At 42.9% G+C, this 17020-nt stretch overlaps 1 long non-coding RNA gene across 4 annotated transcripts; it reads left to right on the plus strand.

Moving 5' to 3' along the window:
* Positions 1-994: 994 nt before the first annotated feature.
* LOC310894548 lies at positions 995-16719 on the plus strand. Of its 4 annotated transcripts, XR_014579998.1 has the most exons (4): positions 995-1353; positions 1732-1802; positions 2564-2675; positions 7014-16684. It is a non-coding gene; the product is annotated as an uncharacterized lncRNA (long non-coding RNA). The 4 variants fall into 4 exon arrangements; XR_014579996.1 differs by having other exon boundaries at positions 995-2675; positions 7014-15855; positions 16590-16719; XR_014579997.1 differs by having other exon boundaries at positions 995-1802.
* Positions 16720-17020: the final 301 nt, after the last annotated feature.

Raw genomic sequence — 17020 nt, forward strand, 5'->3', positions numbered from 1 at the left:
GGTGCCTGCCTGTTCCCGCAGCTGCCTGGCGCCATTTTGGCCCAGGCCACCAGGTGCCCTCGCGGGTGGCCTGAATCTGAATCTGAATCTGAATCTGAATCTGAATCTGAATCTGAATCTGAATCTGAATCTGAATCTGGGGGACAGCCTGGCCAGGAGCTATGCCCAGGACAGCATGCACGGCTAACACTGCTCCACTCAGGAAGGGCATTTGGCTGCGAGGCTTTGGCCATGCCTCAGGCCGCAAGGGCAAGGCCTGAGGATTTTGTTTATGGACAGAGACAAGGCCCCTTGGGCCCGCTGGCATGTCCAAGGACTCGATTCCCTTTCGTGGGTTTTGTTATTTCAGTTTTAAATGTCCCAGCAACATGTCAAGTATTTTTAGAGCATGTAATGAAGGGTAGATATTGTGTGTCCTGGGCTGTAGAAGGAGAGCAAGTGAGGCTGCATGAGGGTGCAAAGGCTGCCTGCACAGTGCCAGAGGGCTGTGCAAGGGGAGGGAGCCAAACAAGATGAGCATCATAATTCCTGGAAACTTGGGGGTCTCAGGAGTGAGAAGGTAACTCCAAAACCAGGTGCACACCGTGTTTCAGAGGGAACCAGCTGGTGGCCTCCAAAGAGAGGTCCAGAGACAACTCTAGCTTGTGCCACACGGGCAAGCAGGAGACAAGGAGATAGACGTGTAGATTGAAGTGCAGGTGTCATCCTAAAGTGCACTATCTGATCAGTGATACGGCTGACTGTTACTATAAACATTATTTAATGCATTGAATAGAATAGTCAAGGAAAATGTTAAATTCATACTGAATAACTGAATGCTCTCTATAAAGCTATCTACTTGCACAGCCTGCCACAACCCCTCTTGCACATCTTCATTTAAAAACAAGCATCATTATCCTTGTGTGGCATGCACTGAGGTTTGATAAAAATGTTTGTGTGACACAAATATCTTTTGATTACACTATAAAAACTAGGAAGAAAAAAAAAGCCAGAGAGAGCTAGATGATTGGGTAAAGGAGTTTCAAAGAAAGGGGAAGCAATCTAAAAACAAAGAAACTAGGAAAATACTGAGTAGCTAAGGCAAATTTATTCTCCGTAAAGTTGGACATCTGGAACAAGTTACTGAAGAAGAGATGTGGGATCACATAGATTGTTTCTGGAAAAGGAGGGGCTTGAGGGGCATGGAAAAAAACCAACATGGTCGAATTAAGAGCCAGCCACAAACACTGAGCCAGATGGCTTTTTCTCTTCTTATAATGATATATGTTCTCATCTTTCTATATCTCTGCTAATCACTGTAACACAGGAGAAGTACATGGAGCAAGATGTTAAGAAGGAAACAGAAGGACCTGGGTAAGATGAAAAGAACTGTATTTCTTGTATGCCTCTCTGTAGTGTAAACTGAAATTCAAAACAGGGATGTCTTTCTTATGCAATAGTACATCTGTTGCTGTTCTGAAGTCTTTGGGCACAGAAACTCTTTCCAGACAGTGCAGAGCAATCATTTGTGTGTTTTGACAGGTTTCCAGCTGTAAGCCATATATTTGTTTTATAGCAAATTTTAGGTTAGTTCCTAGAATTTAAAACATATTCAATCTGCTTTTGTTTTACAATCTGTAAACACTTTTAGAGCTCTATTCTTTATTTAATGATAGATAGGCACAACACAGCTGTTCTCTTGTGGCCTGTATTTTTAGTGTAACCTTATTCTTCCCTACATGCCCTGTTCAGAGTTTTGAGTATGCCAGAAGAATATGGGCCAAAATATCAGCAAGACAAAAATGCTCTGAAATAAGCAGAAGGTGAGTGATTTGTAATTCGTATCTGCAAGGTGATGATAGGAACTACCTCTCACAGTACCCAGGACCAGAGAGGATGGTTTGTATACAGTTGGTACAGGAATATGTTTATATGGCTCAGCAGAAGACCCTCTAGGTAATGTGAGGGCTATAAACAAACCAGGCATGTCAACGCAGAGCCTGTTGGACAACTGCACGTAGTTTCTCAGAAAGCCCAATTAATGCAAGTCAGGCATTGCATCAACATGATTAGAAGTGCTCCTGGTAGCCAAGGCAGCTCACTCAGAGCTGGTGTCTCAGCGTGGCACTGTCCCACATCACATAGCCCTACTGTGAGAAGAAATGACGGGAGCAAGAGCCCTGTGTAGCGCAGTGATTATACACAAAGCATCAGTGCAACAGCCCTGCTGAAATTAACTTCTGCTGCCTGCACAGCCATTTCAGGAGGTCGGCTGGTGCCTCTACTTAATGATGCCCTCAGCTGTGCCCTGAACTCTCCTTTGGCAGGGTACAGTATGGCCTTCCCGCCAGCAATTAAAAAAAAAAAAAAAAGCTGGTTTCAACTTTGACTTCAGTTTATATTTCAAATGTTGTGATAAAATGATCTCCCAGCACTAAGGAATGCCATATGCCATCATAATGAACAGCACAAGCCTTCAGAATTAGGCCGACACCCAAGCTACATTATTAATGCTTGCATATAATCTTCCTTTTTAGAGATACTGTGCTGACAAACTGTAACTCTCATCTTTGCATTTGTCCAGCTCACATTCCCCCCTGTAAACACTGCACATTCACAAATCAACCCCGTGCTCCAGCAGGATAAGCAACAGCAACAACTCCAAATTCACCTTCTGACAGATCGGCGCAAACACAGTGAGTTCTTTTCTTGATACCACATAGTTCTTCAAAGAAAATAATTTGTTTCCAGAAAGTCTTTCCCCTTACTTACAAAGCTTTGAGATGGGAAATCCTGTCAGCAATAGCTTTGACAAGCATTTGTTTTTTTAATACTCTCATTAGTAACTCCATCCTTCTCGGAAAATACTCAACTGTTCAAAACAAGCTGCCCACATGCACAGGGACAGCTCTGCAGATCTTAGACTCCTTCCCCTCAAGAAACCTGAATACCTGCCCCCAGACCTAAACTGGGCGGCTCAACCTGTTGTAGGCTTCAGCCAGGAAAGAAATGGCCAGTTACACCATTTCAGGCCCTTCCTCTTCTGTTGGCAACTTCCCTTACCCTTTTGAAACCTTCAAATTAATAATTTCTTTGGGATATATGGTGCTGGGAACAGCCATCCCATTAGCTCTTTTGCAGCTAGAAAACCACCTGGGACAGTACTGGGTAGAGGAGGAGGTGGCCAGAAAAGCAGAACACTGGGAGCAACATGGTTTATTTTATTATTGTTGTTGTTGTTGTTGTCATTATGTTGGGCCAGGAGACAACTGATGCATAAACACAGAGCACAAAATGGTCTCTTCCCCAGAAGCTTAGACTGTAAGTATATATAAGTATATTCAGACTGTAAGTATATATAAGTATATTCAGCACAAAAAGAGTCTGAACAGAAGGTGTTAAGTAGGGAAATAGTCATGGTAGATGCTGTGAGTGAGGATCTAATTTATATTGGAAGAGAAAGTAAGCAGACTGTACAAGAGAGTGCTGCGTGGTCAAACAATGGCAGGATTGTGGACGGGCATAAGACTGCATTTGTTAAAAGACTGAGAAATGATGTCGCAAAAAGATTTTGGTGCTAGAAGCAAGAGAGTTGTAATAAATACTGGACAAACCATCAGTTTCTTCTCCCAGTCTCCAAGACCCCAACTTTTAGCTCAACAGGGCCACCTTATTCCTCCAAGTAATCCTAGAAAAATTGAAGTACAGAATGGCTTTATATTACAGCATGTCCTGCTAGTTGGAGCTGTAGGCATTAGGCTGCCTGAAGCAAGCTGGGATTTATAAAAGAGCTTCCCACAGGCACTGATCCAAAGCCTGTTAATGGGAGTCTTCCCTCTGACTTCAGTGGGATTAGGAGGAGGCCTCCCACCCAACCCACCAAGGCTCCTATCCAACCATGAACAAGTCTGAAGTATCCACCCTGCACGGATGATCAACTTGCGCCATGGAGGATGCTCCATCGAAATCTCTCTTGAAGGGCTGATTCGATGCCTGAAGAAAAGGGCTGGTGTATTAGATGTGTGGCATATGTAAACACACAGGACATCTACTGCAGTGCAAAATCTCAGTAGAGAAAGGTTTTTTATGCACCTCACAGGATATTTCTAGCACTCCAAGAGTTAACGAGTTTCCATAAGTTTCCCTGAAACTCACTTTGACTGGCTGACAAAGGAACTACTCTTGCAGAAAAAACAGAAACTAAAGAAGCTGTCACTTACTGCACCATTTCCTTACGTTGGAGTCAAGACACTAGCACTAATAAAAGGTGACTTGTGTCACGTCTCCTCCTCCCTGCAGAATACCCCTCAGCCGCATGGAAATATTTTTGCAAACTTTGGCACTGTCTGCATTCTAGCAAGTCACGCTGGCAAAAACAACGAGGCAGAATTAATGAGAGGAGTTAGCTTGTAAAACAGTACAGTGTGTCAGCAGCAAACAAGGAAGGAGAGCCATCCGGACGGCCCTGCACACAAGATTAATTGAGAAAAATAAAACTGATCTGTGGGTGAAGCAGTTTACAGTGAATTGTTTAACTTTTACCATGGTAATAGTCCAGCTTGTAAATGAACTCAGAAAAGATACAGTAACCATGCTAGCATGAAATTATTAATTGATTACTAAAGAGCAACATCTTAAAGCAGAAGGACACAGGACTGTGCTCTGTTGTGTGGAAACGCAACACCTTCTGGCACGGGCTTAGAAAAATGTGTAAGTTCTGTGAATTCTCTAAAGTCTGTTACAGAAGACATAGAAAAGCCATACCTGAGTGCTATAGGATAGAAATAAAACATTCCCATACGTGTTGGAGCAAAAGGTAATCTGATGGCTGACTTCCCTGCGTGGGGCAATGACTATGGTGGGGAACACAGCGGAGCCAGCTGGCCATTCTAGGCAGTTTCAGCTCACTTACTCCTACACGCACACTTCTTCTTTTTTAATGCAAAGCATCATTGTATACCATGACTATGAACACTTCGGGAATGCGGATAGAAGAAATTCTGGTTTGAAACACTAATTGAGTGTTGGGCAATGGCTGATGACATTCCTCTGGGCAGACAGGCATGGGACAGCGTGTACCCACTGTGCGATGGAGACAGGCCTGGTACTAACGCTGGGTCGTGGCTTCTCTTTTAGCAGCCGCAGGTGGGAAATAAGTCTTTCATCAGGCACTTTCACAACTGGGAAGGAGTCCCTCCTGTCTTTTATTTTTTTTGGTCTAAATCCTTATGTCATACCTGAGTAAGAAATCAAAAAGAGATACCAATCATTTCACTTCAGTTGTTCAATTATATACCTATTATCTAGAAAATTGCCATGCCTAAATGAGACCCATTTGTTTGTTTGTTTTACTAAGTAACAAAGACAACTTTGCTTTCTGAAGAGTATATTTGTGCATTGCTAATTATCTTTTCCATGAGTACAACAGCTAAAGTTTGCATGGAAAAACAAACAAAAGGATGTCATTAAGATGGGTCCCAAGAACCTTTCAAATGATTCATAGTAGTCTTGGCCTAATTAAAATTGAATGAGAAAACAAACATGCTTGCAATTTGCTAGGATAATATTGGGTATTCATTAATTTTTTCAACCTGGCCCATATGTGACAAAATGAAGCACATGCAGTCAAAGTCTAAGATCATAATCATGCATGCAGTGTAAGCTATGTGAATTGAATTTACTTTGTAGAGAATGGTACAAGCCTTAAATCTTACAAATCCTACAAAACTACAGCCTGGAATAAGTCATATCTCTGCTTTGGGTTCCCACTCTGCCTGCTCTCAGTGCTACAACGCACACTTCCAATTTTAAGCAAGGAAAAGAACTGGAAAGAAACATTTCTCTTTTTATTTGAACATTAGGATAGACTAACTGGAAGGCACTAAAAGGCTAGAGACAGATTAGGGACCATGAGGACGGATTGAGAAACTGAGTCGTTGCATCCCTTGGTACAAAACCATTGGCTTCACTTGGCTTAACCCAGTGATATGGTTAGTACAGCCGTACACTGGGTCTGCAACCAAAAAAGTTTAAAAGAGATAACCTATGAAAAAAAATGCCTATAAATACTAACACAAATCCCTAGCAAAACAGTAAGGAACTTAGGCAATAATGAACTTGTTGAGTAGCAAGCAGGATTCCCTGCTATGAGGTGGGCATACATACACCTTGTGGGATAGGGTCAGGTGGCTCCAAAGAAATATCCACAACCCCCCTACTCAGAGCTAATTAATAAAAAATGAGGCAGAGGAAGGAGGCTGAAGTTCTGAGGATCTGAGGGAATCAATTCAGGGCTGTAGGTAGGTGCTTGCCCTGGGAGACCCAGAGCCAGAGGAAGGGTACCTACGTCACGACAAAGAACAAAGCACGATTCACTGTTAGATTTTGACATGGTCCCCACCTTTTGTCTGCTTGACCAGTGATGACAGTGTTCCTCTAGGAAGCAAGAGACCGGAGCTCAAAGCATTTGCCAGCTCCCAGAATAACTGCTAAAGGAGGGGAGGGAAGGAGAGACAGGGACACAGCCCCTCCTTCTGTCAAAACTGGATGCTGGTTCAGGACCAGATGGGAGAGACGTGGGACTTGGGAGAGAAAGGTGGTGAGAAGACTTAAAGAAAACATGATGGTTGTGGTAAAGGCATTTGACAAGGCTGAGGGAACGCCGTGGCTCTCTCTTATAAGATTATGTCTGTAACATATGAAGTAGTCAGAAATAAGAGGCAGACGCAGTCCTGCAGCAGTGAGAAGGCAGCAGCAGTCCTGATGGCTCTTTGTGTGTCCCCATGGCACATATTCTGAGCCTTCTGGACTGGGTCCCTCAGTGTCTATGGCACCACTCTGCCTTACTCCCACAGACTGACCTGGCTGTGAGGGAAGCCCTGAACCTGCTGTCCTAGACTGAGAATATCTCAGCATGCAAAGTGAGAGCTCGAAGGAAATGCCTAGGAAGAGTAAGCACTAAATTGCTTCTGGACTACGTACCTCCAACCTGTCTAAATTCATCTCTGTCTAAATTCATCTCTGAATTCACCCAGGATGAAGAAACAGCCGGGCTGTAACAGTGCATCACATTATGGACGTCAATGTGCGAACACAGGGGAGGAGGCACCAGCGTGCACAAGGCATCACTGCTCACAAAGCTGCCAGAGCATGCTGCACAGCCCCTGCTGCACGCACACCAGCACCCAGCCTGCGGGGTCTATCCTGGCTTCCCAGGGAATCGCCTCTCCTGCTTCTGGAGCTCTCCGCAGCATAGACCAGGACCGCAGAAGCCAACAGGAGGACGGGGACCTTTCTGCAGCTGGCAATGGCTTTAATGCTGCAGGCAACAACCTGCCAGGTTTCTCGGCATCTGGCAGCCAGGACAGAGGAAGGTGGCCCTGCCTAACGATGGAGGTTGTCTCATGGCTGCAAGTGATCAAAGGCTGACGCTCTCAAGGACCAGACACCCTAGAAACATCTCACTGCTCGCACCGCTCTCTTGGCAATGAGATGAAAGGCAGAACACACCGCATCTGACAGATGCTGATCACTTTGCACAGGCTCAGCTCCACAGTGGTACTGAGGATTGGTGATACGGACTGTTAGATGCTAATTTTTTAGGTACTCCCAGTCTGAAAAGGAGCTGCCACTGTTCCCTTTTGTACAATTTCTGTTATAGAAGGCCTAGGAATTGGCTCAAATCTTTTTGCAATTCAGGCCTTAACCTATTGCTTTCAGTGTCAGCAGCAGCAGAAAATAACTGTACGGGCGTTCTGTTATTCAGATATTCGGAGCAATCCGCAGCTCTTTGTGTCCTTACAGAAACAGCCCTGTCTATCACCAAGAAACGAGGCCTATACTTTGATTGGCCGCCACCACAGAAGCCACCGCAGCTTATCGAAAAAGCATCACAACTTCTTTCCTGGGCTTGCAGAACAGCTGCACCCAAGCGAGCGGAGCTCATTTTCTTCCCCTGCAGGCTCCCCCCAGCCGCAGCCCAGCTGCTGGCTGAGCAGATGCTGCCCCCTGTCTGGCTGCTCCGTTCCTGGCCCCAGACGAGCTCTAGCAAAGGGAAATAAAACTTTTCGCCTCTCCTGGCAGGGTAACAGGTGTGTCTCAGGAGGACTTCATTCATTTCTTGCATGCGCTGCTTTGAAGGCCAACCCTTCCAAAGTCTGTAATGTCCTGTGATACTGGGCCCTCCAGCTTGTGGAGGAAACTGTACCCAAGGTAGGTGAGCTGCAGTGCGGTTCCTTTGCTGCTTCTCTCCTTCCAGCAACAAAAAATAACACTGTAAATCCCCTTGGTTTCCTTTCAGGGGCAGCTAAATTTCCAGAAGTAACGTGGTCTCTTTTCCAAAAACTCCAATCAAAGTCATTTTAAAATGATGTAGACAAGACCCTGAAGAATCAGGAATGCTTGCACATATATTTAACTTTTTCTACATAAAATGTATTTTACAAAAGCCCATTCTATATTTCTGAGCTCTGCTAGAAGTGTCAAGGCACTCCAGAAGAGAAGCTTCCCACCATGAGCCCTGCTCCTATGTTTAGCTAAAATATTTCTAGGGAGAGCTGTGATCATCAATATGGCAATAAAAGCTACTCTGATCATCCCAACTGATATATATATATATATATATATATGTATGTCCTAAGTACATTGTATGGTCTTCATCTGTATAAGCCATTTCTTCAAGGCTTCTAGCAGTTCCCTACTCTGATTTTGGATGTTTTCTTTTTAAAAACAGAGGAAGGATGACTGCCGTGTAGGACACTGATTGCATTTATTGCTATTAGTAGTGTTGAGCATTTATACTGCAGTTGCTACCAGAGGCTCTTTTAGGGGTCCAAGCCCCATTTTATTAGGCATTACCCAAATTCTGTTCCTGAGGAGTTTCTTTAACAAAACTCTGTGGGCAGCAACAATATTAGCTAACACTGAATAAATGTGGACTATAATTCAAATGCTTCCTGCAATGAACATGAAGAGGCCAGTGACCAGCTCGGCAGCTGCTGATACCTGTAGCCACAATGCTCCCCGCCTTCTTCATCTTTACACATGAATTTTCATGTCTAGGTATCTCTGCCAGAGACTGTGATTTCAGCTTCCACGCGAACAAAAGCTGAGGACTGGAGAAAGGAAGTTGAGAGAAGCATTAGTAGTTTGAAGGACTGGGGAGATGTGCCATCCATTTCGGGTCCAGGCAAGGGTAACAGAGGGTTTGATAATAGAAGGGGAAATAGGGTCATCTAATCATGCAACCAAAAGGTAAAAAATATACCTGGAAAGACACGGCTTCTCCAGCAAGTGGCTGCACCAAGTGTCTTCTTGCAGCTCAGAGTGCCGTCGTCACCTTGCTGCTGGAGGACAAGAATGCTCTCAAGCTTATTTTCCCCATTGCGCTGACCAAGCAAGCAACATCCGGGAGAAACAGAAAGAACCTAACTTCTAAGCATAATTATATGGGCATATAAAGACATCTTAATGGATTAAAAAGAGTAGAACATTTTATTTAGAGGTATGCTAAAGTCCTGACACCATCAAAGCATCATCACCTTCACAAATTAATCAAGATTTGATCAACTTTCTTCAGCTGAAAATATATAATTATCCTGTTTTGTATCTTACAAATGGGCATTCTTAGAGATAGGCATTCTGTATGATTTAGCTAAATCCATGCAACAGAACAATCAGGAAGAATCAAGTTGAAAATTATTTCCTCTTCCATGAAAAAAATATTGAATTTTCTAAACAACAATATCCATCCAAAATTAGAACAAAAAATATATAAAAAAAAAGCATGCTTAAACACTGAAAGCTTGCAAAAGAGTAACTTTAGATTGGATCTTTTTTTTATTATTATTATTTTTACCATCAAAATATTTCTTATATTTTGACTTTAATTTTACTGAAAATGAATTTCAATTTTAAAATGAGGCCTCTTGAAAACTTCACTCACAAGAGTTGAAATAGGACATCTGAACAACCTTAGGGCATTTTTAAAGACTTTCAAAATTTATTGAAATTGTCCTTTCCCAATACACAGTTTGAGAAATCAGCACTTTCGAGTGCAAAATGATTGAACTCGTGAACTCCTGAGCAGCCCTCGCAGTACTGCAGCCAGCCTTTCACTACGAGAAGCTGCCAGTAGGGCTTGAAATTAATGGTTCTGCTGATGGTTTTAGCCTTGTTTACATAACAATCCCAGGTAAAATCTCTGCCAAAATAGTCAGAAGGCAACTGAGCAGTTTGTTTCTGGATAAAGAGCTTTTTGCTAGGTCACTGGGCAGGACCCTTACCCTGCCGTGTCCAATGGGGCAGACGAGTCACCTGCTGCACCGAACTCCTCACGTGCAACCGACCCAGGTGGGCACAGTGACGGCCCTGTGCACACTTGGATATCCCTATTTATGCTGGGAAAAGGATTCAAATCCCAAAACTGCAGGGCAGTCGCCTACGGCCATTAGGTCTGAGTGGGCGGGGAAATGGGATCAGGTCTGACTCTTTACAATTTGTGACAGACTCTGCAGGAGGGATGGATCTGATTCCCTAATGTGGGGCTAAGCAAGAAGACAGTTTGGCTTTACAGAAGAGGCAGTTTGGCTTTACAGAAGCCTAGAGGTGAGGCTGCAGGCTTTTTAAAACTGTTTGAACGTGGTGTTTCCAAGCACAATGTAAAGTAAGGAAATTCAATACAATACGAGGCTTCAGAAGGTGCCAAATACTCACAGAAACAGGTCAACATTTCGGGACAATCCTTGTTTTAGTCTTCTAACATTTGGAATTTGTTTTGAACCCGTTACATGCCTAGAAGGACTGAAGATCTACCTGGAGCTGTCAGACCCACGGGACCTACGGCCTGCCTGCGCTGCTGAGGGGCAGAGAGGGAGACTGATGATGAAAGCAAAATGAAGGCCTCACCTGTAAAGACTCAGGCCTTGATCCTAACACAATGACAATATTTACACTTGATATTGAGCAATGAGGTTTCCAGTAATTCCCGTCAGAAATATGTTTCTAAATGTAACAAGGAGTCCATCTTTTGAAGAGCATTTGTTTGCTTGAGTAAACAGAGGAAAGGCCAAGGAATGGAGGGACGGCCTTGAGGTCGGACATGGCTGCCCAACTCGCGCCACGTAAGAAACGTTTCTTTCCTCAGCACAAAATACTGAGTTTGCTGCTCTGGGAAATGGAAACATTAGAGAATTGCACTTTAAACCAAGGAAGCTGCCTGGAGACAAAACCCCCGTCTATTTCGACATTCTTTGATGTCAGCTGAAAAGCAAAGGCAGAGCGCTCGGGCTATAAAGCTGAAGCAAATCTAGAGGGACGTTCCTGACGGATGAGTCACGCCGTTCGTGCCAGCCAGGGCGCACACACACTCAGGCTTGCCAGCTGGGGAGGCTTTCCCAGATAGCCCCCGCTGGTAGCATTTCAGCCGGGCCAAACTTTCTGACAGACGCAACAAATAGCAAACAGAAATGCCATTCAGTTGCTGCTCTCAAGCAGTCACATGGAGTAAGTTCAAAAAACTGCAAATATCTTCTGAAAATTCAAAGAAGAATTAAATAAAGCTACCCAACGACTCCAACAGCTCAGCCCCTACCCATTCCTTCCAAGAGGCCAGGTCTTGAAGGGCAGCACACCAGTGTCATGCAAACAAACACGGTTCTTGTTTCAGAGAACGATGATGGACATTTCACCTCCAGCCGAGGGCCTGAATTTACGCTATGTCAAGAAGTACACAGATACAGCAGCAATGCTGCCAGCAAAAGGGAGCAAAGTGTTTCCTACACAGCAGTTATCTCCCTAGCACTGCATTTAGCACCTAGTTTATGTATAAGTAAATCCTAAACCTACAGTTATTGTTGATACATGGCTGGTTTCTTTTAAGCACTGCAAACACCAGAAAAAAAAATAAGGCTTCGAAAAATTCAGGATGTGCTGGCTTATTTCCAAATTTGTGAACTTGCATATAATTCAGAGTATCTGAGATTTTTTCAGCCTTGAAATAATTGAATCTCCTAGGCTACAACTGCCTTATCTTTCCGATGCAGGCTCTGTTATTAGATGAAAGGCTGGAAGCTGCCAAATAAAACCTGAGAAGCTGCCCCCTACTAGATGCTCTACCAGTATTCTGCCAGGAAGCAAGTTATACTAGCAGTAAATTAAAAATACTTTGGCTTCCTTACATGTGAACATGATTCTCATAAGATACCCAGAGGAAGACTGACTACTACTGACCAAATTTAGCAAGATAATTTTTAGAGAGCTCAAGTTAGGAGTCCACTTAGTGCAAAACACTAGGACAACCATCAGTATTTGAAAGACTGGTAGCTGTCTCAATAAATTCCCTTTCAAAAATCAGTCTCTATAGCTGGGGAGCAGTATTTCTTCCTCGGCTGAGATCTTGGGTTACAGACTGTGCAACTCATCTGAGCATCTCTGACTGAATTTAGCACCTGCAGTTCTGTTATTTTCAGGACAACTATAGAATTAATGACTCATAAATGTCAGTATTAACACTTAGAAGAGTTTAAGGTCTCCTAAAACACGGAATTATTCATGGAGACAAACCTCATACTAAAAGAAACGCCTAAGCATGCCTTGTCACGAAGCACCTATTCATGTTCTGCATGGAGATGGGCAAGCTGGTCATAATTTCATACTTACCCATTCATATATCAACATCTCTCTCCTAAATCAGATCTGTCAGTTCACATATTTTCCAACTCTTTATCTTCTTAGTTCTTTTCAACCTGGTCAGACTAGTTTACTCTTCCTTCAAGGAACAGTATGTGCATTGAATTTTAAAAGGTGTCTTTGTGTTAACGTTTCAGAACAAGAAATTTGCTTTAATTACAATACAGTGACATTAGCTTCTGTAGGAAACGAGTGTTTGGGTTATTGACTGAGCCAGGAATATATTTACCAAATTATTACAATTAATAAATCCATACATCATATTCACATAATTAGTACACCATTTCAGGTTGGAAATGAGGAGACATTTTTTCTCAGAAAGAGCAGTCAGGCATTGGGACGGGTTGCCCAGGGAGGTGGTGGAGTCACTGTCCCTCGGGGTGTTCAAGGAAAGGTTGGATGTGGTGCTTAGGGACACGGTTCAGTGGGTGGCATTGGTGGCAGGGGGATGGTTGGACCAGGTGATCTTGAAGGTCTTTTCCAACCTTAATGATTCTGTGATTTTCCATATTCCAAGATTCTGTCTTCTATACCATCTCCACAGCCAACATCATGAGCTTTGGAGAAAGGTACAAGAAGTCCATACCATGTGGTCAGAAAACCACTTGGCAGTAAAACAATGTTCTCCCTAGCACGCTCAAAATAGTTTTTATCTTGAAGGTATGAAAGTCCTTCCAATTTCCAAATGCATTTATAAAAGGCTGCAAGTACTTGAGCTGTTTATGCCCTCATTATCTCTGTGACAGTGACTCACAAACAACAACTGATTCATACCTTCTTAACAACGCATTCTTCAGGCTGGTTATAAGAAAAACTTTCTTTAATAATTCTTGCTTTCACTGCTGTTGAATGTCGTCTTCTCTAACAAAAAAGAACAAACAAATTGGGTTATTTTATCTAAAGACTGGTACAGAAAAAGCTTCCCATATCTGCATAGTTGTTTTTTTTTCTGCATCCAGTAGCACGGATAGTGAGTAATGTATCAGTCAGATTACTTAGCCAGATTAGGAAAATGAGTTTTTAATTATTTCCATGTCATCTCTCTATTGTTGTTGCAATCCTAACCTTAATGAAAAATCCATATACCTAGCTATTTGCTGCTAGGAAAATCACAACAGCACTGTGATCACCGTTATGTCCCAAGGACATCCTCAGTTAAATCCACACTGGAGAATAAGATGTCTGGCTGTCTGCTCTGGTTGCTCTGAGGATCAGATGGCACTTCATCCCTCATTAGGTAGGGTAAAGCGAAGGGATGGGGAAAGGGACAGGAGAAGTCCCTGGACCATGATTGTGCTGCCAAGCATCCACACAAGTCCTGTGGCTGGCAGCGCGCAGAGGAGCAGGTGCGTCTCTCAGCACAGCCACAATGGGAACGACGCACGCTTCTCAGAAATGTCATTGCTCGTGTTTGTCTAGGGTGAAAATCTGAATGAGAACAAAAGCAAAGACAGGCTGCATGAGCTATTCCCTGTTCTGGACCATGTCCAGTCATCTGCATATTAAAAGGTTTCCTTTCCCAGAAGTTTTGTGACAAATCCTCTGATTACGGGTTTGCTAGAGAATAAAGATGATGGAACGAGACATAGCTTTGTTCCTCCTTCTCCTCATTTTATACGTGAAAAGAAAACAGTATTAAAATGAAATGAAGATGGATGACTGCGTTTTAGTCTTTGCCACGTGACCGTGGATGTTGCACTCACTATTTGCAAAGCTGGGAGCCACAGAAACACCACCACCGGGAACAGCACCACCCTCTGATCCTACTGCTTTTCCTGCCTGGGAAGTATATTTGTTAGGTACAAAGAGAAGCAGTACTTCCTAAAAGCACTGTAAAAACAAACAAACAAACAGAGTTAATGTAAAAGACAGGGAGGACAATTAAGACATGAAAAACATGTTTTTTGTAATGTTTCTCAAATGCCATTATACAACAACATCTGTTGCAACCATACTGTCCATTTGTGCATTCTAAACTATGCAATATTTGGTCTATTAAATCACAGAAAATATATTTTTTTCATCATTTCTATAACGAATGTGTCAGTTTCCTTTCTGAGAGTGTTTGCCTTTCACAAATACTCAAATTTACGTAAAAAATCCCCAGAAGGACTGAACTAAGAAAATCTGTATCTTTATTTCAGGTGGGCCTAATTTTATTTTGACTTTTCATGATTATGTGGAGAACAAATGTTTTATGACTGGGAATAAATAGCAGAACAGAGAATATCAGAGATAAACTTCATATAAGAAGGATCTATAAAATGCTACTAAGGTCAAATACAGAATTTTTCAGGCTTGAATAGGCAGAATTTGTGCTTCAAAAAGATCCTTCATCTCAGGATAACATTCAGATATGATATTTTAAAGGTTGGAAACACAGCAAATTACGTCACCTGCTAACACCATAGCTGTGAATAAAAGGCCTGCTGGTCTCCTTAGGAAAGCATCTCCCTTTGCACCACCTTGGCCTCGATGTTCACAGAACCATCTGCAGATCCCATGGCCATGAACCACTTTGTGGCCTTGCAGTAGGGATCCACCACAAAAAGGGGATTTGGTGTTGGCACGTGGCCGAAATGCTTTTTGGATATGAATTGTTAATGATTTGCTGATTCTAAATCCGGGCAACCTGAAAATTTAGGTCCAATGTGTTTTGTTTTTTCTCCAGAGACTGGAGCCCATTTGCCCAGGGGTGTGTTACAAAGATCATCCACAAGGAGGAGCCAAGTTTACAAATAATTCGTTAAAAAAATATGCTGCAGCTCTCTGTTAGCCCATACCCAGATTAAACAGATTAGTGCATAATCATTGCTTGATAAAATAAACAGTGTTTGCTTTCAGCTCGAGTCCCATCAGGAAGAAGATTCAGCAGCTAAAGGATGTTTCCTTAATTACATTATCCTGACTTCTCCCAATTACATGGGGAACAGATGTTTTATGGCTGGAGACAAACACAAAGAGAGGGAACATCAAAGACAAACTGCCTGTAACAAGAGTCTATAAAATCACATAAAAGCACCTAACTAATTAAACAGGCCAATCGCTGTACTATTGTCGCTTGCTTTGGCTTTTTGTTAAACTCAATTAGTTACAATGCCAACCACATTTTGCCTGGACAGGAAGGTGTGATTAAGAGAAATTGGATCCCTGGGGACTGCTGGGTGATGCTGAAAGAAAACTGCAAAGGTTGGTATAAAGTTTTACACCAGAAAATAAAGTTACTATGTGAATGTGTAACAGCAGCTTGCATTCTGAATCTACTCTGCTTATTTCACTATAACCTACAAAGCTTAGCTTAACTTTGCACAGCCTTTGTGAATAGACTCGTTACTATTTTATGGCTATACAAATCTGTAGCACTGACACATATCAAGACATAAGACCAAGAATGTCAAGTGTTTGCTTGCTGTGACTCCTCCTGCGTGGTTTTCAGATGTGGTGAGCCTTCAGAGAGCCAAGCGACGCCAGAAAGATGCACGCGCACTCTGAGCCATCTAGGCATGGGTTTTGAAATCAAAATCCAAAACCTCAGGTTTGTAAATTAAGTAGCCATGTCTGAAAACTTCACCCTAGGCAAACTGTCTTTGGTTACCCAGTTGCATCTGGCAGAATAAGGAACAAAATCCTCAGCTGTTAAAGGCGAGTAAAATCCTGCCACATGTCTTCATGAGAACCGACAAGGGTTTCTCTTGAATTCACTTGAGCCGGGATTTCATTCAAGACTTGCTTCACGTAAACTGGCGTTAGTTCAGTTCTCAGCTGACCTGCCTTATCTGGAAATGGCATGTTTTTTCCTTCCTATTTAGACATTTATTTTATGTATAGAATTCAACACAAGGTTAGTGGTTTCTTTCTTTTTTCTGTCTGTTACTACCCTGATTACCTTTCTGTTTTCTTAATTTGCTGCCCACACGGCAAAGGATTACTGGAGTACACTGATGAGAATTCCCTAGTGAAGGAGACCACGGACCCAACAAGGGCATGCACTCTGCTGGACCCCACACTTACAGAGAAGGAAGACCTCATCAGGGATGTGAAGGTCAGAGGCAGCATCGGCTGCAGTGGCCATGAGCTGGTGGAGGATTCTGCAAGGAGGGAACAAGGCAAACGTCAGAATAACATCCTGGACTTCAGGAGAGCAGACTTTGGCTTCTTCAGGTACCTGCTTAGAAAAATCCTGTGCAATACAACCCTAGAGCGAAGGGACCACGGGAGCCTATTGGTTTTCATGTCTACTCTAGCCCCAGAATGATCTAGAAAGCTGAAGTCTGTACATAATGAGGAGCTCCTGACAAAACTGAAACACAATGAAGTGCGCAAGAGGTAGAAGCAAGGACAGGTGACCTGAGAG

Source organism: Anser anser (assembly GCF_964211835.1).
Source record: "Anser anser genome assembly, chromosome: 2".
NCBI lineage: Eukaryota > Metazoa > Chordata > Aves > Anseriformes > Anatidae > Anser > Anser anser.